Genomic DNA, 27,600 nt, shown 5'->3' with positions numbered 1-27,600 from the left:
CCAATTTAATCTTTATTTAATCTTTATTTAATCTTTATTTCTAGAATATGTTTCTAGAAAAATCTTTATTTAATCTTTATTTCTAGAATATGTTTCTAGAAAGCAAAGGGACATGTCAAATTCACATTGTCTCCCATGACTCAAGCAATGATAAATAAAAAATTATGTCTTATCTTCCTAAAGGTGCCATTTGAATTATTTAATTCTTAAAATGAAGAGATTGTCCTATTCTCTAAAACATCTTTCAGACTGAAAAATTTTGAGTGTAATTAAGTCTTCTTTTTACAAATAAGGATCAAGAAACAAGATAAATTAGGAACTTGATCTTGATTATCAGGATCATTTTTACAAAGACAGTGATAACTATTAAGTACTTTGATACATTGTATTTATCAAGGATTATCACTTATGAAATATTTTTTATGTATATTCTCACACTAAATTTTAAAAGCTTGAAGCAAAATAGGTCTCATTTTATAGATTAAGAATGCCAGTGCACCTGTTATATGAGTTGAGCAACATCATGCAAGTGATCTACCAAATATCAGCTATACGAATGTCAGCCTTCAGGGTCAGTTAAAAAAAAAAAAGACTCAAATTATGGTTCTGATTTCTAATCATTCTTTGATCTTTAGTAACACTATTCCCTTAATTTTTTTACCACACAGTTTTACTGAATTAACAAAAAAGGCCACATTCTAATAATTCTTCTTTCCACAAAAGAAATATTTCTAAGCTCTTTGATTTTTAAAAAGTACACTTTTTTCCACTTTCTTAACAAGTGTCAGTGGAAGTGTTAAAGCAGTCAAATTTAAGTTTCCTAAATTATCCAGCCCATGAAATAATAAAGTCTGTTAGTTGGTACCAAGATTGAAAAATGAAGTGAATTCAAAGAGTAATAATTCATTTCTTATGTGAAATTGGTAGTATATGAATGTAGTATCACAGAATATTTTAAAACAGGCCAACAATTCCTTTCTTTTTGGTTGGTCTAAATGTTACATATTGGAAATAAAAACCAAGACATTTTTATCCAGTTGAAGTAAAAGAATTGTTGTTTATTTAACCTGCTAGGAAGTTTTAAAACTCATAATGGGGTTAACTTTTAAGTATGTTCACTTATAATGTTAAATTTCTATGGAAGCATTACAATTATATATTTTTACAGTTGGGTTATATTAGCTATCAATCATAGAACTCATTTCAGTGACACGTGATAATGGTATTATTTCCTTACATATTAAAGTATATAAATTATTATTATAAATATAAAAGATAATTTAAATGTAACTTCATGGAAATCATAGATTAAAAATTTAAACTATCCATCTCTGTAACATGAAGTCTTCACTAAACATGAAAGCAACTGAACAACTTGCTTAAGTGGCATTTTATAATGAGTAAAAAGGAATGTCGCTGTGTCCAATGATGAGTGGATATCAGAGTGTGCAATGGAACACACATCTCTTGAGGGTCCCCAAAAGTTTTTTGTCCATTCAGAGAGAATACTTTACTCCAAGAGGTTTTAGCCTGGTTTATTCTGTGAGCTCAGGGAATGTGATTATTTCCAGAATGGAACTTAAACACTTGCCATGAAATTTACTTTAGTCAAAAAAAAAAAACCTAAAAAATGAAAGGCAACCTCATATCTGTAGACATCATGATATCTCTTATCTGTAGCCCAGTTAATTTCAGGAAACATAACTCATACAATAGGTGGCACAATAAAGATTTTGGGGGCCATCAAATGCTACAGTGTATCCACTGCCTTTGTACTTTACCTTAGATTTGGTTGGCAGAAGCTCTTGAGTTTTGAGTGGCATAAACTACTAACCAGCTGTACTTGAAAAATAATAATATCATAAAGGGAAGAACTGAATTTCAAGCCGCATCTCTAGCTCAACTGTAAATGAGAATGATATTTATTAAGCATTAGCACTATATATATATGTATATATATATATACACATATATATATACACATATATATATATATATACATATATATATATATACATATATATATATATACACATATATATATATATATATATATATATATTTTTGCCTTTTCTAGGGCTGCACCGGCGGCATATGGAGGTTCCCAGTCTAGGGGTCAAATCGGAGCTGTAGCCACCGGCCTACGCCAGAGCCACAGCAATGAGGGATCTGAGCCACATCTGCAGCCTACACCACAGCTCACGGCAACGCCGGATCCTTAACTCACTGAGCAAGGCCAGGGATCGAACCCACAACCTCATGGTTGCTAGTCGGATTTGTTAACCACTGTGCCACCATGGGAACTCCAGCACTATGTTTTTTAATGAGTATCTAAACATTTTTTTTATCAGAAATTAAGTGTCATTATAGCACATTAAACCATAGCAGACATCTGGAAGACTCTCTTTAGCAGTTTACTCATAGCATTTCCCAAAGTCTGCTCAGACAGTGACAGTTATTTCAGACATATTTCAGAATAAGCACTTTGTAGATTTAATGCAATATACTTATCTGCACCAGTTGATGTATACTCATTCCTGAAGGGGACTCTCTTTCCCACCAACAAATGTGAAAAACTTATTTCTGAAAGTAAAAATACTGGGGGAAAATTACCATGTAAATATATCTGCTTAAAACGCCATGTTGCACACTGTCAGATTACTTCCTTTTAAGCATAACTACAGTAATTTATTGTTCTATTAAAATTCAAGCACTTTTGCATTCACCCCTCACCTCCAATTTAAAAATATACTTACTCAGTAATACCTCATTCATAATATTCACATTTCTCTAAATTCTGGGTCAAACTTATCTTTCTTGCTTTCTGTCTTTCTACATATAAGCATTAGCACTATATTTTTAATGAGTATCTACATATTTTTATCAGAAATTACGTGTCAGTATAGCACACTAAACAACAGCAAACATCTGGAAGACTCTCTTTAGCAGTTTCCTGCCTTCAAGCATGCTTGGCACTATTCCTTCATAGCCCTAATGGGTATGATTTTGCCTTTGATAGCAATGTCTGCATCAGTGTTCAGCTCTTATAGATACAATTAACCAAATAAAATAGCATTTCCTTCATAAAGTATTTATTCTCAATATTTTCAGTTAAAGGTGAGTGATCCTTTCTTCTGAATTTCCATAGCATTTTATAAATCACAGTTTTTTTTTCTTTTCTTTTTTTTGTCTTTTTGCCTTTTCTAGGGTCGTCCCCACAGCATATGGAGGTTCCCAGGCTAGGGGTTGAATCAGAGCTGTAGCAGCCGGCCAGAGCCACAGCAACACGGGATCCAAGTCACATCTGTGACCTACACCACAGCTCACGGCAATGCCAGATCCTTAACCCATTGAGCAAGGCCAGGGGTTGAACCCGCAACCTCATGGTTCCTAGTCGGATTCGTTAACCACTGCGCCACAACGGGAACTCCTAAATCACAGTTCTTAGGAGAAAACAGTTATATATTTTTTTTCTGGGTTTTCTTTTCTGTTAAATTTGTTTTTAATAAAGTGTATATAAGCTTTGATGCTTGCCTATAGATTGTCTTAATACTAGACATTTTATATAATGACTTTTAGATCACTGTATTTTTTAAGAAATAAATTTAATTTAGACATTGCTGAAATAACACCAATTTGTCACTTCGTTAATATTAACTAAATATTGATAGTAGCTAATATATATATAAATATTCACTAAGTATCAGGAAATAGATTAATCCTTACAAGCCTATGAGGTACAGAAAGAAGTGTATTTACATGTAGAAAGGGACACTCATACTTGGAGACATGAAGAAACTCAATCAAGGCCAGAAAAGTAGTTAGAGCTAGCAAGACTTTCTGGTTTTACTTAATTCTGTACTCTTAATTACTTTGCTAATGCATAATATCGCTACTTGGTTTTGGTGGTACAATAGGGTAAATATTATCCTAGGATCTGACCTTGAGGTCTAGCAAAAAAAATAAATAAATAAGTAAATAAACAGAAGTTATTACTATACAATCTGATAAATGCTACAACTGGAGATATACTATGTGATACTGAAGTACAATCCAGAAGCAACTAATCTAGTCAAAGGAAATAATATACATTTCAACTATTTTGAAAGTGAGCGAAGAGGAAGGCTTGGTTTTATATATATATATATGGTAATTCTGAACTCATAAAAAAGTGTAATATATATAGGGCACTGGCCATATTTATATTTCAGATTCTAAGGCTTAGAGATTCAATTATTTCATCATAAAATATAATACAATAAAATATTTTGTGGGTTCAATTTATAGAAGCAACAATGAGTAAATGAATGAAGAAATTAATCAATAAATGAATCATTAACCAGAGGAGAGAGACAGGGCCTGAAGGAGAATGTCTTTATAGAGAATCCCCAAGTATATTCAGTTAGGACAACTTAAGATTTGGCAAATGATGCATATCGTATGAAATCACTATTTCAAGGCCTGCTTTTATAATCAAAACCCTGAGGGGGCAGAGCCCTGTACCTGTAAAGACCCTCCCCTTTCTAATATCATGTATTAACTTGTTCCATGGAGTGACTCTTCAGAATTGGCAGGTTCACATATTCTCTTCAATTTAACCAATACTGGCTTGTTTTTTCCAGTGAAGGATTAGTTTTAACATATTGTGATACCGATACAGAACTTGATATAGCATCCCTATCTTTTAATCAGCCTAGCCTTTGCTAGTTATGTGCTAGTTATGTGCTTCCACTGCTCATGAGTTGGGTCCATACAGTTTACATGCTATTTGTACTCTTGACATTAAGTAGACTTAGAATCCAACAATCCATAACTTGGGACAGCATCCCTGACCTCTGCTCACCCCTGTACTTTTACGTCAGGCATGACGACCACGCCCAGGCAGCACAGATACACGTTTGGTTCATGTGGGCCTCAAATTCTAACCCAACTCCAGACTTTGAGAGTCATTTTGGAGGAAGCCTGTGTGTGGTGTCTTAACCTAATGAAATTGATGAGAACAGAGGGGAAGAAACCTCTCCTAAAGCAGGTACAGAAGCTTTTCTTGTACCCTAGGTGTGGCTTTCTCCACAGACCAAGCTGCAGGGCAGTACTGAGGTGACAGAGCTCTGCTTCAGGGATGCTGGTCTCAAAACGACTCCAGATAATTTCTGTACCACAAAATAAAGCCAAACTCTGGAAACCAAAAAAAAAAAAAAAAAAAAAAGAGTTCCTGTCATGGCTTGGTAGTTAACAAACCTGACTAGCATCCATGAGGATATTGCTTCCACCCCTGGCCTCGCTCAGTGGGTTAAGGATCTGGTGTTGCTGTGAGCTGTGGTGTAGGTCGCAGAGGCAGCTCAGATCCTACATTGCTGTGGCTGTGGTGTAGGGTAGTAGCCACAGCTCAGAATGGACCCCTAGCCTGGGAACTTCCATATGATGCTGGTGTGGCCCTAAAAAAAAAGAGAAAGAATCCCCAAGTATATCAAAGATGAATGTAGGCAGAGACAGTTTCTCTAGATACGTCTAATATATTTAACTTGAACATGTTATGTTATGGAAGAAATAAAAACCATCTTGTATTTTGTAATAAAGTCATTATCCTCAGCTTTTGAAAATTTAATTAACTAATACAAATAAAAAGGACCAAAGAAAAGCAAAGGGAAAAATAAAGTCACTAAACTCAGGGAATATTGCCTATCTTTTGCCATTTAGTTTGTAATCACACCAAATGGAGGTGCAGCACTGTCATCTGTACTTTCAGTCAAATGCCAAACACAGGGTTATGATTCTTTTCTAGTTGGAATATTTTCCATTATTCAACTTATTTAATAAACTGTCACATGAAAGGGGGTCTGATAGGCTTTCTTGCAATGAATAAAAGAACCACTCTGCCTTCCTCTTTTATTATGAATGCTACATTGGAAGCTAATGAAGCATAACCTCTGAGCTGATACTTTCATAGATGAAAGAGACATCATGTCACATCTTCTATTTATTTCATCAGCTACTCTAGCCAACGGAAAACACACTGATTGCCGTCACTTCATTTTTGACAGATGATGGGTATTCCTATTGCCATCTTATCTAATCATCCCATACCATATGCATATTTTGGTAATTAACTATGAATGAAAATGCTAGGAAAAATAATCTGTGATATGAACGATACATTTAATTTAAGAAGTGTAGTGGGACAATCCTGATTATTATATTTTACAAAATTGGATATATTCTCCCTCCTAGAGCAAACATTGTCTTAGAATAGTTATTTTTTAAGAATTAAAATATCTAACACTGTTTTCATGAGGCTTTGTTATTTATGAAAAAATCTAGAAAACCAGTTCAGGTAAAACAATATCATCTTCTCTGCCAGTAGGACTGCTTTTTTATTAAAGGGCATCAAAAGAAAGAATTCATCACTAAAGAATGCTTTCTTTACAATAACAGTACTTAGTGTTACTAAATGAATAACACTAGTCAATTCAATGTGTAATAATATTCATGCATAAACTATATTTGATCAGTAACATGGAGTAGGAAATGAATAGAAGCATATGGATATATATATATAAAATAGGTTTTTATATAATATTTAGCAGCTTATTAAACTTAATAATGTTAATACAGGACATAACTTTTTATTTATTTATATTTTCTTTAATTGTTATTTCCCTAATACAATTTTTTTTCTTCTCTACAGCATAGTGAACCAGTTACACATACATAAATACATTCTTTTTTCTCACATTATCAAGCTCCGTCATAAGTGACTAGTCATAGTTCCCAGTCCTATGTAGCAGGATCTCATTGCTAATCCAGTCCAAAGGCAATAGTTTGCATCTATTAACTCCAAGTTCCCAATCCATCCCACTCCCTTCCCCTCCCCCTTGGAAACTACAAGTCTATTCTCCAAAATCTCCATGATTTTCTCTACTGTGGAAAGGTTTATTTGTGCCATATATTAGATTCCAGATATAAGTGATAGCATAAGGTGTTTGTCTTTCTCCTTCTGACTTATTTCACTCAGTATGAGAGTCTCTAGTTCCATCCATGTTACTGCAAATGGCATTATTTTGTTCTTTTTTATGGCTGAGTAGTATTCCATTGTATCTCTATACCACATCTTCTTAATCCAATCATCTGTAGGTGGACATTTTTGTTGTTTCCATGTCTTGGCTATTGTGAATAGTGCTGAAATGAACATGTGGGTGCATGTGTCTTTTTTAAGGAAATTTTTGTCCGGGTATATGCCCAAGAGTGGGATTGCTGGGCCATATGGTTGTTCTGTGTAAAGTTTTCTGAGGTACCTCCATATTGTTCTCCACAGTGGGTGTACCAGCTTACATTCCCCCCAACAGTGACCCATAATTGCCAAAGCTATACTGAGAAACAAAAAACATGCAGAAAGCATAATTCTCCCAGACTTCAGAAAATACTACAAAGCCACAGTCATCAAGACAGTGTGGTACTGGTACCAAAACAGACAGATAGACCAATGGAACATAATAGAGAACCCAGACATAAACCCAGACGCCTGTGGTTAATTAGTCTTTGACAAAGGAGGCAAGAACATAAAATGGGAAAAAGACAGTCTTTTCAGCAAGCGTTGCTGGGAAGCCTGGACAGCTCCATGCAAATCAATGAAACTGGAACACACCCTCACACCATACACAAATATAAACTCAAAATGGCTGAAAGACTTAAAAATAAGACAAGACACCATCAAACTCCTAGAAGAAAACATAGGCAAAACATTCTCTGACATCAACCTGTTTTCTCAGGTCAGTCTCCCAAAGCAGCAGAAATAAGAGCAAAAATAAACCAATGGGGCGTAATCAAACTGACAAGCTTTTGCACAGCAAAGGAAACCAAAAATAAAACAAAATGACAGCTTACAGAATGGGAGACAGTTTGGGGGGTGCGGGGGATGTGCTTGGGTTATGGGATGGAAATCCTGTGAAATTGGATTGTTATGATCATTATACAACTGTGGATGTGAAAAATTCATTTGAGTAATAAAAAAAAGAAAAAAGGGAAAAAAATAAATCTTAGCAATGAGATAAAAAAAAAAAGCAGAATGGGAGAAAATAGTTTCAAATGAGGCAATGCACAAGGGCTTAATCTCTAGGATATACAAGCAACTTATACAACTCAATTGCAAAAAAGCTAACCACCAATGAAAAAAATGGGCAAAAGACCTGAATAGTCCATTCTCCAAGGAAGATATACAGATGGCCAATAAGCACATGAAAAAATGCTCAACATCCCTGATGATTAGAGAAATGCAAATCAAAACTCCCACGAGATACCACCTCACACCAGTCAGAATGGCCATCATTCATAAGTCCACAAATATCAAATGATGGAGGGGGTGTGGAGAAAAGGGAACCCTCCTGAACTGTTGGTGGGAATGTAAGCTGGTACAACCACTATGGAGATCAGTATGGAGGTACCTTAGAATTCTATACATAGAACTACCATATGACCCAGCAATCCCACTCTTGGGTATATATCTGGACAAAACTTTCCTTGAAAAAGATACATGTACCTGCATATTCATTTCAGCACTATTCACAATAGCCAAGACATGGAATCAACCCAAATGTCCATGGACAGATGATTGGATTTGGAAGATGTGTTATATTTACACAATGGAATACTACTCATCCATAAAAAGAACAAAATAATGCCATTTGCAGTAACATGGATGGAACTAGAGACTCTCATACTGAGTGAAGTAAATCAGAAAGAGAAAGACAAATACCATATGCTATCACTTATATCTAAAATCTAATATATGGCACAAATGAACTTTTCCACAGAAATGAAAATCATGGACTTGGAGAACAGGCTTGTGGTTTCCTAGGGGGAGTGGGATGGAGTGGGATGGATTGGGAATTTGGGGTTAATAGATGCAGACTCTTGCTTTTGGTACAGGTAAGCAATGAGATCCTGCTGTGTAGCACTGGGAACTATGACTAGTCACTTATGATGGAGCATGATAATGTGAGAAAAAAGAATATATACATGTATGTGTAACTGGGTCACTGTGTTGCACAGTTGAAAATTGACAGAACACTGTAAACCAGCTGTAATAGAAAAAATAAAAATCATTATATATACAAAAAAGAAGTCAGCTGTAAAAAATTTTTTTTTACCTGTATGTACATTTTCACACCAACTACTGGACAAATTTAGAGACTTCATCATTTTATTATATAATTTACCTCTTTCAGTATTTGAGTGTCATTATAATATGCTGCAAGATATATCATTACAGGGAGTTGTATCATGAATTATCACAATCAAAACAAGCATGCAAAAGCTATAGGAAGGTTAGGGCAACTAATTAGAAAATTCTTCCAAATGTGCTTAGGAACAAAGTTATTGAAAACATACATAATAAACAGTTATTATAAGTAAATGACAACAAAATAAATGGAGAGGAAACACCCAATGTACAAAAGTTATGTGAAACCTCTTTTTTGTTTTTTGTTTTTTTTTGGCTGCATTTGCAGCATATGTAGATTCCCAGGCTAGGGGTCAAATTGGAGCTGCAACCTCTGGAATATGCCACAGCCACAGCAATGCAGGATATGAGCCATATAGCAATGCGAGATTTTCAACACATTGAGTGAGGCCAGGGATCGAACCTGTAGCCTTCATCATTCCCAGTCAGATTCGCTTCTGCTGCACCATGATGGGAACTCCAAGCCTCTGTTATTAAAGATGACAACTATTGGAGTTCCTGTCATGGTTGAGTGGTTAATGAACTCCACTAGTATCCACAAGGATGCGGGTTTGATCCCTGGCCTTACTCAGTGGGTTAAGGATTTGGTGTTGCCCTGAGCTTTGGTGTAGGTCACAGATGTGGCTCAGATCCCACACTGCTGTGGTTGTGGTGTAGGCTGGCAGCTATAGGTCTGATTCGACCCCTAGCTGGGAATCTCCATGTGCCATGGGTATGGCCCTGAAAAGACAAATGACAGAAAAAAAAAAGGTAACAACTGTCAAGGATCTTTACATTAAAAGGTCTACACAGAAAAGAATGAAGAATGTATACATGTAACTGGGTCACCATGCTGTACAGTAGAAAATTGACAAAACACTGTAAACCAGCTATAATGGAAAAAAATAAAAATCATTATATAAAACCAAAAAAAAAAAGGAATGAAAATGAAAATAGGTAACTTAATCACAAATTATAAAAACAGTACTCCACATCTATTTTCACATGTATGAGAAGTTGTGGAGTTTTGGATTTTGTTTTAGGGAAAGTAAATTATTGAATATGAAGACTATTTTCCTAAAAAAATAAGTGTTATACATTTCAACTCAAAATTAGCTTTCTGTTATTTCCACTCTTCAGCTATACTAAGTAGTCTAAGTGGTATAAGTCACTGATTCAGGTTCCATTATGGCTAAGGCCTTATTAACTCTATAGTATACAACTGAATTAATTCTCAGCTTTCAGTCCCCAAGAGACATTCTGGCTCTGTCTTTGCATGAAACCTGACCTGTTCCTTAATACAGTATTGTCAAGTGTACCATATTAGAAATCAAAGAAGCCCATTGTATTTATGGCTCATGTATTCTTGGTCAGTTCCCTTATTTGCAAAATAAAACACTGAACGAACACCAAAGCTCTGTAGAGCAGTAATTCTAAATCATCCAATACTATGAATTCTATTACTTATTTTCATTATTTTTTTCTTCTTTTTATTTAGAGCCACACCTGTGGCAAAGAGAAATTCCTGGGCTTGGGGTCAAATTGGAGTTGCAGCTGCCTGCCTGTAATACAACCACAGCAATGCCAGAACAAAGCCGCGTCTGCAACCTGCACCACAGTTCATGGAAATACTGTATCCTTTAATCCACTGAGCAAGGCCAGGGATAAAACCTGTATCCTCATGGTTACTAGTTGGGTTCTTAACATTCTGAGCCACAAATCGAACTCCTCTCCTATTTATTTTTAAAGAACACTAGATCAGAAATCCAAATTCCAGTGTATGAATGTGTATATGTTTTCTACATATAAGACACAGTCATACCAAATACAGCTCTTCTCAGATATAATCCAACTCTTTATTGCTTAAATATCATTTTCTCTATTATGGTTATCATATAGTTGAAAATATGTCTAAATTTTTTTCTTTATATGTTTTCTAAATTAAAAAAAAAGCTGTTACATGGTCACACTTTAACCTTCACTAGAATGATTCAGAGTATTCTAGTAAAATTTACATCAAGTTTAACTTCAATTTCTCTGTAAAAAACCCCTTTGTAAAGCCATTCTTACTCATTGTTTCCAGGAAACTTGAACTTATCAGGAATACCATCTTGAAAGTTGCTCGTATTATATTATCTTTATTCAGCATGATACCAATTATATAAAGATTTTAACACTGATTATATGCCTTTGGATATTTAATTCCTAAATTAAGCTTTTATAATCATTTCATAACATCCTGGACTATTTATCTATAACTCTTTAAAATAAATTATTTTGTCCATTATCTCCTTAGGAAATATATTCCAACAGATAGATTAGTATAATGAGAATTTAAGTGTTTAAGTGTAGGTTCAAGACCAAAACCAAAACTTGAGTGGACTTCTTGTTGCTCTGCATTTATACATGTCACTAGACTTTATGTTCCTTGTATATTAAATACATAGTAATATAATACATGATACACTCCATATGGTTTTCATTGGAATCATATTATTGAAGGACATGAAAGTATTAGAATAATGTCTCGGTACATGATTACTGTTCTTTAAGTATATACTATTATATTTTAATTATATGAATATTAGATTATGTCAAATAAATTTAACATAATATTAAATTATATATGGTCATCATTGCATGCTACATTTATCTTATTGACACCCCTTAATAATATCATACATAATGTTATTATTATAGGTATCATAATAAGTATTTTATACAATGAAGAAAAAGAAAAAATATAACCCTGAGGGAAAAAAATCTAAATATTTAAGACTCCATTGATATGCAGAAATGTTCTAAAGTCTTTACTTTGCATTCAGATATTTATATGGCAAAGTTAAACTTTTCTCAAGTTTTCATTATACTCACATTAAAAATCTTATCAAATGGAAATATATGTTTTCCATAAGTATAAGAATGAAAGGGTACATTTATGAGACCCACAATACAAAAATTTAAATGTTTATCTGTAACTGCCATAAACCTTTAGTATTCAAATACTCTGCATCACAAACAAGATTTTTGTCAGTTTGATCATGATAGCACTAGTTTATCAACAAGCTATGTTTCTGTCTTACTATTTACAAATATACTTTATTTTATTTGAACTTCTGTGAAACTACAAAACAATATTAATAGGATCTGAGATAAAGAAACATTTTTCAATCCTATGTTTGTAACAAATCAATGCAATATGCAACTCAACAAACATGTATTAAATAGTTCCACTATACCATATACTTTCCTAAGTGCTAGAGACAAAAATTTGGCAAGTGAACCCTACCTAAACAATCTCAAAGTGTTTTAAAAGAGACTAAAGAGAGTGGAATTAAATTTTGTATAAGATACAAGATAGAAGATCTTATCAATGAAATCTATCAGAGAGTATATTTTGGATCAACATGCAATTTTTTGTTGATGGGCTATAACATATATAATTAATGGCTCTTAGAAGGCCCTACAAGGCCTTGTTGAAACTGGCCTTTGGAAGATCCAGTGGAAACTATATTCTGGCCAAAAGAGGAAAAGTAACTGAAGTAAGAGAAAATTACCAATATTGGAATAACCTTAGACAAAAATTATACTGGTTTTGGAGGTATCACTTTAAGGTATTAAAGAGTAAATAAGGAAGAGACATATATAAGCAAGGTCTTCCGACAAGTTTAGAAGTGATGGTTTAGAAACTGATAAGATTTGATAGTGATTTCAACTGAAAAGGCAAAAAAATATATATATGGGATACAAAGGCAAGATTCTAGCATACCTCAACATATCAAATGTCATTTCAGGAAAAGTACTCTTGAGTATGTACTAACTTTTCTTTTAGAAAGTAGAATTTCCAGTAATTTATATTTTATTTTATATTTTATTTTTTTTTACTTTTATTTTTTTGCTTTATAGGGTTGCACCTGTGGAACATGGAGGTTCCCAGGCTAGGGGTCGAATTGTAGCTATAGCTGCTGGCCTATGCCACAGCCGGAGTAACATAGGATCTGAGCTGTATTTGTGACCTACACCACAGCTTGCAGCAATGCTGGATCCTTAACCCATAGAGCTAGGCCAGGGACTGAACCCACAACTTCATGGATTTGTTTCTACTGTGCCACAATGGGAACTCAAAAATTTCTAGTAATTTTTAATGTTTGAATATTCAGAATGTGAGACCTCATTATTGTCATTCAACATTGAGGGACGGATAGTGCCTTTTAAGAATATCTTTACCCATCCTCTTAGAAGCTCTAAATAATCTATTCCTGACTCTAACCTTAGAACCAACCCTACTTTTTTTTTTTTTCGTCTTTTTGCCTTTTCTAGGGCCGCACCCATGGCATATGGAGGTTCCCAGGGTAGGGGTCTAATCAGAGCTGTAGTCGTGGCCTATGCCAGAGCCACAGCAACGCAGGATGGGATCTGAGCCGCATCTGTGACCTACACCACAGCTCACAGCAACGCCAGATCCTTAACCCACTGAACAAGGCCAGGGATCTAACCTGCAACCTCATGGTTCCTAGTCAGATTCATTAACCACCGCGCCACAAGGAGAACCCCAGAACCAACCCTCCTTTTTACTGTGTACTGTCTTTGGTCAAGAGCTGATGTCACGTAGCAAACACGCTTTCATTTAGCTTCTATTCTTTTTTTGGCTGACACATCATTCAACAATGAATTTTACATATAGTAAGTATCAAGACCTGTCAGCTTTAAGTCTTAAGTTTTCTAAAAATCTGTCTTCTTTTACAGCTTGGTTGGTGAGATTTAAGTCTTGCTTTTTAAAAAATGTTTTACATCCATCTAATATGCTTGGTTGCCATACAAAGATACAGATTCTGATCATATACATGAGTGAAGTTAAAGAATGCAGGCATCAGCACATTGCACATTGCTGGGTGACTGTCTCAGTGGCTTTAGTTGATTCTCATTATCTTTTGAACTGGGGTAGAGGACTTAGCTATGCTTGATAAAGCTGCTTAGGTTTGGGGAAAAAATAGTATATGATATTTTTTGCCTTTAAGAATATACAGAGTAAAAACTATTAAACAGTATAGCTGAACCATGAAGGTCAGCATAGCATTTTGTACAAGTGAAACATGTAGCTTCTTGATAGTTTTTCTAATCTGATTGTAATACATGTAATTTCTTGCTAAAGCTTAAAAGGTCTGAATGGAGATCTATGTGTAAATCGATAGCCTGAATATATATTTTTCTATTATCTCGTTCAAAACTGTTACAAAAAGATAACGGTGCATTTGTACTGTATTTTATCTCAAAAGAGATGCTTCCTAATCCATTGGTGGTAGTGGTCAGAATAATAAGGTTTCAGCCATGAATGCAAAGATGAATCTATGCTGATTTGCTCATGTGGATAGTGCTAAAAAAGACAATAAAGAGGGAAGACCAATATCTCCAACAATTTTCCCATTGCAAATATAGAAGAGTGGGAAATAGAAACTATTATTAATGTAATTTATATACATGGTTTTTTTTGAAGGTTTCAAAGTTCTTTAAATTGCTACTTAATTTTATATTTTTCCTTTATTCCCAATCATTTTAAATAAGAGATTAAAGTGTGCTAAAATGTTGATAGTTGTTCACACTCTCTACTTTTGTGTTTGTAAACATTCATAATCAATTGAAAAGAAAATGGAACCAACACTTCTTTTCCATCCCATTACAATTAATCTTCCACATATAACTCACAATTAAACTATTTATAAAACTCTCTGCTGCCTTCTCCAATTTTTTCTCCCAAGTTCCTCTGGAATGTTTACAATCTCTGAATAGCCATTGTTTGCTGGCTTCTGTTATAAAAGAAAAAAAATCTTATTTTTTTAATATTTTTACATATTTATCAGCAATTTACTATTGGAACATCATGTGTAACAGCATGTAAATAATAACACATTTTTTACACTAATAATAAGAAGTACCACTGTTCATTTAAAAATTTCACCTGTGAAATTTTCACCAGGGGTAAAATTCAGATAAGCTGGCTCAGTGTACGTTGTTCTCTCTCAGTGTTATTCTATTTAATATTTTCAAGAGAATCACTAAAAACTCCTATCTCATCCATCTCTGGAAGTTTCCTTCTTTGTAAGAATTATCTTGATTTAAAAGTGTTTAAACATATATTTTAAAAATATTTTAAAATAATTTTATTTAAAAATATTTTGGTCAATCAATATAATTTTATGCAATACATGAAACACTTAACCAATCCCCATTTCTTTAATATATCTATATTAAAGGAATTAAATACACAGTGAAATGTTTTGAGCAAACACAGGCTGCTTACTCCAAATGTTGAGAAATGTAAATAAGCACATCAAGAGCCAAAACATGATTTTCACTAAACATTCCTTGGTGTGAATAGTGCCCCACAGAGTTGTTTCAGGATAATTCATTTCATCTATAATGAGAACCAATGAAGTAAATTTGCAAGCACTGAAGACACATAAATGGCACTGCCAATTACCCAGTGCCATCACAACATGCTTCTTCCTTCTGACAAAGTAGGGAGTGAAATTATAATAAGCACAGTCTAGGGACATACAGTAACTACCAAAGAAGGATTTTGCCTAATCTTCATAATTATGTTCTAAGTGCTTTCCTTCCAACATTTCCATTTGGATTCAGACATTTTTTTTTTTTCTCTATGTGACTCTGAATACTGTGAAAGAAAAATGCTATGCTTCAGCCTAGAGGCATCTGAGTTTCACTGGGAAATCTTTGCCAAAATTTTAGAAAACTCAGAAATATATCAGCCATGGTTCATTCTATGCAGGGATCAAGCTGAATCTCATTTGATCTTTTCTGGGATCCTGGACTTGGACTGGTGAGTTGTTTGAGTAGTATGGTTGTACATTGTTCTCAGTGTACACTGTTCTCTCTCAGTGTTATTCTATTTAATATTTTCAAGGAGGTCAAGTGGTGGCTTATAAAGAGATATTTCTGTATCCAAAATATCCAAATAAAATTGAATTCCACAGGCTTCACCACAATAGCACCATGTTCCACTGAGATGATAATTCACTCTTTCTAGAAAGAGTTCAGGGGAAAAACCTACCATTCATGACTCAACAAACTAGTTTTGACTTCTGACAAAAATCACACATATTACTTTTCTTGTGCAAATAGACATGGCTTTTAAGAGACTTGCTATGTAATCTAGCTGTCACAGGGACCAGCTGTGTGACTTAAACCAGGTTATGTCACATCTCTGATCTGGATGACCTTCACCTATGAAATGAAGGAGTTTGAGACTAGCACAAACAACATATGATTCTTTTTCTTCATGTGTAAAGACACTGAGCTATATTCATTTTCCGAACAGTTCTCTCATTATACTTTAAGATAAAAGATTTAGGTGAAAGACTTTGCAAATGAATTTTCAATATACTGTTAACACAGTTTTATTGGCCTAGGTAGGTTTTTTTTTTTTTAATCATAAAATTGATAATGTGTGCCATGACACTTTCATTGAGCAAACATTCACCAATGCCAGTAAGTGCTAAGCACTATGTTGAGTGCTGAGGGTAGAAGAAAAATGCAATATAGACCTCGCCCTAAAGAAGCTATAGAGGAAATAAAACATGGAGTTAAAATAGTCACTATTTCTTGTGTGCTTACTATGCATCAAGTTGCACAGTTCCAGTTAATAGATGAATAGATGAGAAGAGCAATTTATATTCAAATCTAGATTTGACTGACTCCAAATTCTGTGGGGATCAACAATGCAAAACTACCGCAACAGAGAAAAGGGTTTAGCAAATATTTATGTAGTCTCCTTGAATTCCAATTCCTATTTATGTACATTCCTTGATGCCTTTAATGTATAAGCTTATCCCATCAAATTTCATGAGAGGATTCTTTGTGAACAGAGACAGTTTACTCCAGGTCCTTGTCCCTGCCAATGGGTTTTTCAGGATTTAGTGATATGGCCTGTTGATCTCACACTGCAAGTCCTCATTAATGCCCTCCCAATTCACTTGCCTAACAATGTCCTGACCATTAGCTTTGCCTATGTCAATTCCCTCCTCTAAGAGAGTAGAACTGACTCTAACACCAGAGTCATTATCTTGAGTCTAGACTACTTCCCAAAACAAATCTATATGAAAAACAACATAGTTGATAATAAATAAGATTTTATCTTCTTCATTCTTGAAAACTGACCTTAGATTGCCAAAAATGGTACCAATATTTTGTCTAATGACTGTTTTTCTTTCTTTTTTTTTTATCCTTTTCTTAGGGCTGTACCCACAGCACATGGAAGTTCCCTGGCTAGAGACTGAACAGGAGCTACAGTTGCCGGCCTAGCCACAGCCACAGCAATGTGGGATCTGGGCTGTGTCTGCAACCTACACTACAGCTCAGGGCAATACCGGATCCCCCACCAATGAACGAGGCCAGGGACTGAACCCACATCCTTATGGATACTAGTCAGATTCATTTCCACTGTGCCACAATGGGAACTCTCTAATGACTATTTTTCTTGGGACCAACCATAGTTCTGGGCTTTTTCTTGGCCTCAGTCCTACCTGCTTCTGAATTTTCTCCATTAGCCTCCATATAGCTAGGGTTTTGAAAAATTCTCAACATTGTTTTCCTATCTAAGAATCCTGTCACTATTCAATTTACAGTAATTACATTAACCTGATAAGAAGACTATCCATCCAATATGTTAGGCTTAAATTAAATAAATGCACCTTGCTTAGGTTAAATAAGTGTAATAAACCTTTACAATGTTTGTACACTTGTCTTTATAGATAAAAACACAAGTGACAAGCATTTCTTGGACAGATTTTCTGGCTTTCTTCTATTTGGAATCAACACATTAACTGTGAAGACCACAATTAATGGTTGTAAAACTCTTTTGGGCAACAGTCTTTCTCTTTCTCTCTGTCACCTTGTCTGTTTTGTGATCTCTATGGGCAAGAGTGTCCATTACTCTGTAATTAACTTTAAAATAACTGTGTGACTAGGCAGTTAAAAACACCCTATGCTTTGTAGGGTCCCATGTTCTTAGAGCTTAATTAGACTCGATCTCTGGGAGGATGCACATTTTTAATTGATGTTCAGATCTAATTGTACAGATACTACATATGCAGAACCATTGTCTTAAAGAAATATAATGTGGGTGTTCTGTGTGCTACTATTTGGAAATAGAACTCACTTATTTTTAATGCAATTGTACTCAACAAACACAAAATATAATTTTTCTTTGAAATTTCCATATCATAGAAGAGAGAATACTTTATACAAGAAAAAAACATATTTATTATAATTTTGAAGGAAACTGTTAGAACTGAAACAAAATGTATTATCCACCCATAGCCCCATAGTCTTTTAAAAAAGAGATTTGTTTAGATGTGATCAATTAGATAATGACTATAATTACTAGAATTTCATAATTAGGTGTCAAAACACCAGTCATCATAATAGGATGCTAATAATATTACCTCACATTGATGGAATTTTAAAATTTTCAGAGCTTCTTAGGACATGGGCCTTATAATGACTTAGACTAAGAAGTCTATTATTTATTAATTTTGTGACTTTGGGCTAAATATATCCTCTAAGAACAGTTTCCTACCTACCTTAACATTGATAAAAACAACCTTACTACTCAAGGTGATCTACATAAATAATTAAATTCATATAAAAAGCTAATGAAAATAGGAAAAAATAATCCTCAAATTCATACAGAAGCACAAAAGTCTCTGAATGGCCAAAGCAATTTTAAAAAAGAAAACAAAGCTAGAGGCATTACACTTCCTCATCTAAAAATATATTAGAAAGCTGCAGTATGGTACTGAGATAAAAGAGATATATTGACAATGGATAGTACATATAGTGAGCCCACAAATAAACCTACACATATGGAGTCAGGTGCTCTTTGACAAAGATGCCAGCATACACAATAGGGAAAGTTTTATTTAATAAATAAATGTCTCTTCAAGAAACTGTTTTGGGAAAACTGGATATACTTGTGTAAAAGCATGAAATTGGGCTCTTACCTCATACCACACATACACACACACATAACAATTCTAATAGATGAAAGACTTAAACTAAGACCCGAAACCATAAAAATTCTATGAGAAAACATAGGCTAAAACCTTTTGGATTTGGCCTTGCCAACCAATGATTTTTTTGGGGCACCAAAAGCACAAGCAACAAAAGTAAAAGTAGGTAAGTGGGAATAAACAATAAAGCTCTTGCACAGCAAAGGAGTCAATAAAATAAAAAGGCAACAACAACAACAACAACAACAACAACAACAAAAAAAAAAAAAAAAAAAAAAAAAAGAGTTCCCGTCGTGGCGCAGTGGTTAACGAATCCGACTAGGAACCATGAAGTTGCAGGTTCGGTCCCTGCCCTTGCTCAGTGGGTTAACGATCCGGCGTTGCCATGAGCTGTGGTGTAGGTTGCAGACACGGCTCGGATCCCGCGTTGCTGTGGCTCTGGTGTAGGCCGGTGGCTACAGCTCCAATTAGACCCCTAGCCTGGGAACCTCCATATGCCGCGGGAGTGGCCCAAGAAATAGCAAAAAGACAAAAAAATAAATAAATAAATAAATAAAATAAAAATAAAATAAAAAGGTAACCTACAGAATGGGAGAAATATTTGCAAACCATATTTCTGATAAAATGTTAATACAGAGAAATAGAGATAGATATGGCTATCAGTTACAACTCAATAGGAAAAACCAAATTACTAATTGAAAAATGGCCAAGGAACTAAGGAATGGAATATATTGTTTTGCCAAAAAGCCTTGCAATTGGCCAACACATGAAAATGTGCTTAACATCACTATCAGGGAAATGTAAATAAAAACCACAGTATTATTTCACTCCTGTTGAGATGGGTATTATGAGATGAAAAAAATGTTGCTGAAGAAATGGAAAAAAGGGAATGCTTGTACACTTTGTTGGTGTGAATGTAAACTGGTGTAGCCACTGTGGAAAATAATATGGATGTTTAACAAAAACTGAAAACTGCCATATGACTCAGAAATCCCGCATCTGGGGACATAGCCCAAGGAATTACTGTAAGGCTCTCGAGGAGATATCTGCTGTCCCATGTTCACTGAAATATTATCCATAGCAGCCAAGATATGGAAGCAGCAAAAATGTCCACCATGGATGTAAACAATGTGATATATAAACACGGATGAGTATCATTCAGGCTTAAAAAGGATGAGAATTCTGCCATTTTTAACAACATGGATTAAACCAGGGGAACATTATGTCAGACAGAGTATGCTTATTTCAAAATACCTTTTAAGATATACAATATACAAAATATCTCTTATGAATCTAGAATAGTCAAACTCTTAGAATCAGAGAGTTAAAGTTAAATGGTAGGTGCCAGGAATTGAAGGAAGAGGGATATGGAGAGAAATTAGTCAAAGATTTAAGGTTTAGTTATACAAAATAAGTGAGTTCTATAGATCTACTTCACAGTAAAGCGCTTTTAGTTAATAATAACATATTGTGTACTTAACATTTTGCAAAGAGTGTAGATCTTGTGTTGCTATCATAAAATAATAATAATAATGATAAAGAGCAGGAAGAAATTTCAGAAGCAGTATATAAGTTTTAGGCATAAATTATGGTGATGATTCCACAGGTAGCTACATATCTCCAATCTCAAGTTGAATATATTACTTTACAAAGCTTTTACATGTTAAAAAAATTTTTTTGAAGGCTTGGTGATGGAAAAGAGGAGGCCCGTAATGGAAAACAAGACCAAAAACTTCAAAACAGCTGATAAGAATAGGAGTTTTACAGTGAAAAAGTTTTAAAAAATGTAATTTATTACCCTTTTTTTAAGTTTACTTGTTTTCTTCTATTGTTTTCATTCTTATTCTTCCACCATGATCCTTTTTATATCCATATTTTAATATTTATCATTTCTTTCGTGTTTTTAAAGGAATAAAGTCTCTTGAACTTAGAACCATTTTGTTCAATGATTTTAATTTGCCACTGTTCATTTTTTTCTATTATTTGTGTTTCACTCTTTAAATCTGTAATTACACGCACTGCCCTAAGTTTTCACCCAGTGTTGCAACATTTATTCCTGTGTAGTACAGCTCATACCCTCAACTTTCAACTGAACTTATCCTGATAAAATAACCAGGACTTCCTTCTTACAACACTCACTGGCTTTGTCTCATGTTTTTATCTTAACCTAATGCTCTGTGACTTTATTCAATTGACACTGGTTGATTTCATGAATAAATATATTAATTTCAATACCAAAATATTCAAGATGAACATCAAATGGGTTTAATATAATTTATTAATTTAACAAGTAGTCAAGCATGAGAGAATAGATGGGTGAATGAATTCTTCAGCAGAAATTTATAGGGTGTTATAAAACTTTTTTATATATTTCTCTGCTTATTTTATTTATAGATTTCTTACTGCTCCATTTCCACATTTTTCACCTTAGTTGTGAACTTTTTATTATCACTGCACATTTTTTGTCTCTTACATTACCGAATTCACCAACTTAAGATTTTCAATATTACCTCTGGGCTGTGGTATCTTGAACCTGCTTCCCAATCCTGATCTTTGTTATTTTCACATTTCAAATCTCTAATTGTCTCCTAGACAATCCCACTGGATATTCTATTTTCCCTTAAATATTCCAAAGCTAAAACTTATTAACTAATTACATGCCTTTTACTTTTTTGTGCAGGCTGTGCAGAAGGTGAAGATTGAAAATTGGCAAAAGTAAAACTAGCAACACGTTTCTGCTATATACCCCACTTCAGAAATCAGTGCCTATTTCCTGCCAGCATCTAAGATCAACTTGTTCCTCACTTCTGGTCAAACCCACAGAATGTCATCATAGGGGTCCATCCTCTGAAAATATATCCACTCAGCTCATGCTTTTCCTACTAGAAAATACAAAGGTCTGCAATTTCTCTCCATCATATAAACCAGTATATGTCAGGACTGTCTGTGAAATTAGCATTATGTGGAAGATTTTAACAAATACTGGTGCTTAACTACATTCCCAAATATTCTTCTTTAATTAGTAGGAAGTAAGACTTGAGAACTTGAGTCGTGATAAACTCCCTGGGTGATTCTAACATGCATTCAAATTTTTCACCACTCAATTACACGACAGCTTCTGGATTATTTTGTTTAATAACACATTTTGTATAAAGACCACTCCCTTCCTTCTCCAGACTAACCTTCCCCTATGCATGGCATTTCAACGATACTGCACTACATTTTATAATACAGCATGTGGTCTGTTTCATAGTACTAAGATGTTTCTCATGATCTTGTCACATTTTTACACTCCCAAACCATTCTTATAAATTCATCTCACAAATTGCCTCTCCCAGGGAAGCATTCCTGGATACTAATATCCCTTCACCTCTACCTACACCATTACCTATGTCCTTTTGTAATAAATTTGAGAATACAAAGTGGTCTCTTTCTTATATTTTATTAACTCAGATTAACACAGTTTATAGCAATCTTATATTCCTGTCTGGTCACTAATGAAGGAGTTGGGCTACTTACTAGAAGATGCAGTACAAAGTTGGATAACAGTGACCACACCTAGAGCTGAGTAATTGTTGCTATTTAATCTATTGGCCCTAACTTGTGGTAAATATGACCCATTATCTTCCCATTTCTGGAGGTGGAGAGTGACAAAGAAAGGGATGGAGGGAAAAGCTAATGAAATAAATACTCTAAAAGAATCAACTATAAAATTTAATTAAAGAAATTAAAGGTGACACAGAAAGATGAAATGTTATACCATGCTCTTGGATAGGAAGAATCAATATTGTTAAAATGGCTATATTACCCAAGGCAATCTATGAATTTAATGCAACCCTACCAAATTACCAATGGCATTTGTCACAGAACTAGAACAATTTTTTTTAAGTTATATGGAAACACTAAAGACGTTGAATACCCAAAGTAATCTTGAAAAAGAAAAATGGAGCTGGAAGAATCAGGATTCCTGACTTCAGACTATACTACAAAGCCACAGTCATCAAAACATTGTAATACTAACACAAAAACAAAACTATTGATCAATACAAAAGGATAGAAATCCCAGATATAAACCCATGGATCTATGGTCAACTAACCTATTACAAATGAGGCAAGAATATACAATGGGGAAAAAACAGCTTCAGAAATAAGTGGTGCTGAAAATTAGATGGATATATGTAAAAGAATGAAATTAGAACATTCTCTTAACACCATACACAAAAATAAACTCAAAATGGATTAAAGACCTTCATATAAGGCTTAATACTAAAAATCAATTAGAGGAAAACATAGGCAGACACCCTTTGACATAAATTGCAGCAATGTCTTTTTGGATACACCTCCTAGAGTAACGAAAATGAAAACAAGCTTATGCACAGCAAAGAAAACCATAAGCAAAATGAAAAAATAATCCACAGAATGGGATAAAATATTTGCAAATGAAACAACTGACAATGGATTAATCTCTAAAATATACAAATAGCTCATGTAGCTTTAAATTAAAAAAAACATTGAAAAGTGGTCAGAAGATCTAAATATACATGTCTCCAAAGAAGAGAGACAGATGGTCAAAAAGCACCTGAAAAAATGCTCAACAAAATAAGTACTAGAGAAATGAAAATCAAAATTACAATGAGGTATCACCTCACAACTGTAAGAATGGCCATCATCAAAAAAGTCTCCAAACAATAAATGCTGGAGAAGGTGTGGAGAAAAGAGAACCCTCCTATACTACTGGAGGGAATGGAAGGTGATATGACCACAGGGAGGACAGTATGGAAGTTTCTTAAGAAAACAAATATAGAACTATCATGTGACACAGCAATCCCACTCCTGGAAATAAATCTGAAGAAAACCATAATACAAAATGATACAGGAACCCCAATAGTCATTCCAGCATTATTTACAATTGCCAAGACATGGAAGCAACTTAAACATCCATTAACTGAGAAATGGATAAAGAAGATAGGGTACATATATACAATGGAATATTACTTGCCATAAAAAGGATGAAATGATGCCATTTGCAGCAACATCAATGGACTTAGAGATTATTATACTAAGTGAAGTTAAAGACAAAGATCACATGATATCACTTATGGGTGGGATCTAATTTTTTTTAATTTTGCAAATGAACATTAAGTATAAAACAATCACATAGATTTCAAAATAAAACTAAATATTATTAAGGGGAATTGTGGGGCTGGCAAGGGATAAATTAGGAGTTTGGGACTGACATATACACACGACTGTGTGAGGAATGTATAAGTAACAAAGAGTTACTATTTAGCACAGGGAAATATACTTAATGTTCTGTGATAACCTATTTTAGAAAAGAATCTGAAGGGGAATTGATATATATGCACAACTGAATCACATTGCTGTACACCTGGAACTAATACAACCTTGTAAGTCAATTATACTTCAATAAAATTAAAAAAAAATCAAGTTTTCCTTACCACCTGTGTCACCTGAGATAAATTACTTAACTTTTTTGTTACTGCATTTTGCAAAATTCCATCCTGTGGGTTTTTTTTTTTTTTTAGACTTTTAGACTTTCTGAAATACTGGTATTCTTCATTATTCATTCACTCTTAAATATTATTGAGTACTATTTATTGAGTGCCTACTAAATATGAGACAATAATTAAATTCATTAACTCAACAAGATACGTGGATGTTTAATGTAATCACACTGCTAGTAAATAATAATTTGATTATAACATGTGTATCTTTGTTATCTCTTCTAAGTGATATAACCTCCAAACATTCTAAACTATTTAGAGCAAGTCAGTCATGGTGTTTATTAAAACTTTTTATCCACAAGGCATATGAAAAGGGCTAGATGAAATTTAAAAACACAAGACAAAAAATAATTAATGGTAAAAAGAGCAAAAATTTAGAAATGAACTTACCTAAAAGTAAACATAAAGTAGAGGGATTGGCTATATTTTATGGACTATACTTTATAGACTCATCATAGTTACACATATATATATACTCATAAATAATGACACAAGAATGTGTATATATATATATAAGGATACAAACAATATATATACATATATACATTAGTATAACATGCTGAAATATATGCATATATGTACACATATACATGTATGTATACACACAACACACATATACATAGATATAAATTACATCAATGCCTGACAAATAGTAATTTACATAGACATTAACCATTGTTGTTATTATTGTTAGTATGTACTAGGCACACTCTAAAATGTGAGGAGTTCATAGACTGATATGCAAAAAAAGGATTCTTTTGACTGTTCAACAGAGAAAGACCACAGGGACACAGGGATGGAACTTGGGAAACCAAATTGGAGATAACTGCAATGAAACAGTTATGATATGGCAGTAATTTGTATAAGGAAACGATAGTAAGAAATTATGGGTTTTTAGATATATCTTAAAGGAAAAACTCAGAAGATTTGCCTATGGATTAGACACAGAGTATAAAGGAGAGAAGAATGTCAAGTGTCACTTCAAGAATGAGAGTGATTAAAGAAGTATAAATGAATGCTGTTCAAATTTAGATGAAGAAAATGTTTGCATCCAGCTGGAAATAAAGCAAAGGCTACATCAATGAGATCATATTTTGGATGAACCATCTAAATTGTTGTATGAGTAAATCTTTTATAAAACATGAGGGTATATATATATATGAATTTATTTTTATTATTATATATGTAAAAACACACATATATATGATTTTATTTCTTTTTCTTAAACAATTTTACATTCTTCTGGACTCCCCAGTTGGTAACTAATGATAATACAATTTCTGCTGTTTGTAAGGTCCCCAAAATATGCCCATGGGGTCATGTATTGATCCAAACTTTACAAGGAGCTGGAAAACAGCAAGGGTCCAGATCCTTTGTCAAGTCTTGTCAATTATTATTGTTATTACCAATATTCATTCTATTACTCTAAATTGTCTCTTTGTGATAATCCACTGATATCTTTCAGAATTTATGGGGCAGATCCTTTACAGAAATCCAATCTACAGACCATAGTCACATAAGTTTTGAGATGTTTCTGGGAATGTTTGGTATCTTCTGCCACATGAAGAAACCCTCCAAAAATCACCAAACACCATAGTTTTAGAAATGTCCAATCACTTAATGCAGCTCTAGTTCCTTGGCATCTTCTTCAATAATAATAACAAAAACAGAAAAGCCAAGAAAACTCAATGGATGAGGATGCTGTCCTGGTACTTAGAAAATTCTGGTTTTGACCCTAAAATACATAGGCCAATAAATACCATCCATGTCTCTTTTGTGTCATTTCAGTGAACTAAAACTTAGACTGACCTTTCACTCAGTGGGTTAAGGTTCCAGCATTGTCACAAGCTGTGGCCTAGGATGCAGATGCAACTAAGATCTGGCACTGCTGTGGCTATGGCACAGGCCTGCAGCTGCAACTCTGATTTGAACCCTACCCCAGAAACTTCCATATGCCACTAGTGCAGCATTAAAAAAAAAAAAAGAGAGAGAGACTGACTTGCTGGTAAAAGTGAAAGAAACTCTGCAACTATGGGAAGACCTTTGGTTTTATCTACCTTTGCATGTAATATTAAACCTGATGCCCAGTTGAATGATGGAATACAGGATATACATTTTTTCTTCTACTCTGTCATTTATATTAGAGTATTGTCAGATATTGAAGAAAAATGAGAATACCACAGAAATAGAAAATGAGGCTAAAGAGATTCATAGATAGAACTGAAATCATAGAGAATGTTACTATTTATCTAGGACTCCTAGGCTGGTATATTTGATAAAAATAAAGTCATCACAATCAAATTCAGAAGGATACTACAGATTTACAAAAACAATTATGTAAACTATTCTTCTATAATATCTAATATTAAAAGGGATAAGATGTAATTTTATCATTTTTAAGATTCCCAAATCTTATTTTAACCTATGTATGCTATACATGCTATGTTCCTTATATGGATAAGAGAATAATAAAACATTAATAGTTTTTCAATATGTACACTGTTACAGCATTATAGCATACACTATGAAATAGGTAACCTGGAACAAAAAGGAGTTCTGGTTGGTTGCTTTTCCCTCTCTTTGTTCCAGAAGCCCCTTGACAAGTCTGCCAACATATTAACCTTTGTTCTTTCTCCCTAGAATTTCTAGAAATAGGGCAAATGGGCTGCTTCTTATAAAAAATGAGCAATGTGTTCATGAGCTGGGGGTTTTTCACTTCCCCTTCAGCATGATTAGTCTTGACTGCTTGGATCCACACATGGGTTTAAAAAACATGTACAATGCTAAGACACTTTTCTTTCTGAGAGGCAATTTAAAAAGGGAGTTGGAAACA

At 34.0% G+C, this 27,600-nt stretch overlaps 1 protein-coding gene across 5 annotated transcripts in view; it reads right to left on the bottom strand.

Annotated features, from left to right (window-relative positions):
- Positions 1-27,600, bottom strand: part of LOC102165580 (uncharacterized) — a 1,236,614-nt gene that overhangs the window by 461,211 nt on the left and 747,803 nt on the right. The window lies entirely within an intron of this gene.

Source organism: Sus scrofa, chromosome 1, assembly GCF_054392235.1.
Source record: "Sus scrofa isolate SSC_HxYL_T2T_F1_AM1 chromosome 1, Sscrofa_HxYL_maternal_Yorkshire_Landrace_v2.0, whole genome shotgun sequence".
Lineage (NCBI taxonomy): Eukaryota > Metazoa > Chordata > Mammalia > Artiodactyla > Suidae > Sus > Sus scrofa.
The sequence above is the reverse complement of the archived record's forward strand: the minus strand, read 5'-3'. Positions and strand labels throughout refer to the sequence as shown.